This window comes from Fukomys damarensis, unplaced genomic scaffold (genome assembly GCF_012274545.1).
Source record: "Fukomys damarensis isolate Sample0158 unplaced genomic scaffold, DMR_v1.0_HiC HiC_scaffold_16, whole genome shotgun sequence".
In the NCBI taxonomy this organism is placed as follows: Eukaryota; Metazoa; Chordata; class Mammalia; order Rodentia; family Bathyergidae; genus Fukomys; species Fukomys damarensis.
In genome coordinates this window covers 126413786-126414579 of record NW_022900928.1, presented here as the reverse complement: position 1 = coordinate 126414579, position 794 = coordinate 126413786, and the positions used below count along the sequence as shown (strand labels likewise).

The 794-nt window shown below is 39.9% G+C and overlaps 1 non-coding gene across 1 annotated transcript; it reads left to right on the top strand.

The window, feature by feature from the left end:
• Nucleotides 1-256: 256 nt before the first annotated feature.
• LOC117286468 lies at nucleotides 257-379 on the top strand. Its single transcript, XR_004517636.1, has one exon. It is a non-coding gene; the product is annotated as a U6atac minor spliceosomal RNA (small nuclear RNA).
• The last annotated feature ends 415 nt before the right edge of the window (nucleotides 380-794 follow it).

Below are 794 nucleotides of genomic sequence, written 5' to 3'. Positions count from 1 at the left end.
ATATCTTATTGGAACATGGCTGCACTGAAGTGTTGTATGGCTACTTCAAGTCAGAATGGCTGTACTGAGAAGCGACAATGGACGGCATAACCTGAAAAACTAGAAATGTTTACCCAAGAGGTCTAGATCATAGAGAATGTCTGATCAAAAAATGCATCTTGCTGGGAGGGGAACTTAGCTCAGTGGTGCTATGCCCACCTTGCAAGCACAAGGTCCTGAGTTCAATCCCCGGTATAGGAAAAAAATGTGTTTAGCTGTATTGTATGAACAAGAGAAGGTTAGCACTCCCCTGGACAAAGAAAGAAGAGACCCTTGGACATGCCAGTGCACATACAGTTAACGCTTAGTTTCAGGGGTTGGCATCTAACTGTTGCTTTTCTTTGATAATGCTATTGAACTGTAGAATGACTATAGATAACTACAAGGAAATGTACATTTCAGAAAGTCAGGATAAAAGATCTTGAAAGTTTTCACAAGTCTAAACCTATTTTAAATGTTATGCAACATATAAGAGGTGTGATCAAAATTCCCAGGTATTGTTTAAATTTTTAAAATATCATTTCTCTGTGGCGAAGACACATTGCCATTAATCCCTCCCAAAATACTCTCCCTCACTTCAAACATATTGAGCCCATTGTTCTTGCCACTTTCTGAAGCAGTTCTAGAAGTCCTCTTTCGTGACTATCACACATACAAGGTATGATTAAAAATATGGTGAATGTTGCTGTCGAGTGGTATAGAACAGACGGGCAGGCCCATAGAAACATTATGGTTTGCCCTCGCCTTCCTTACTC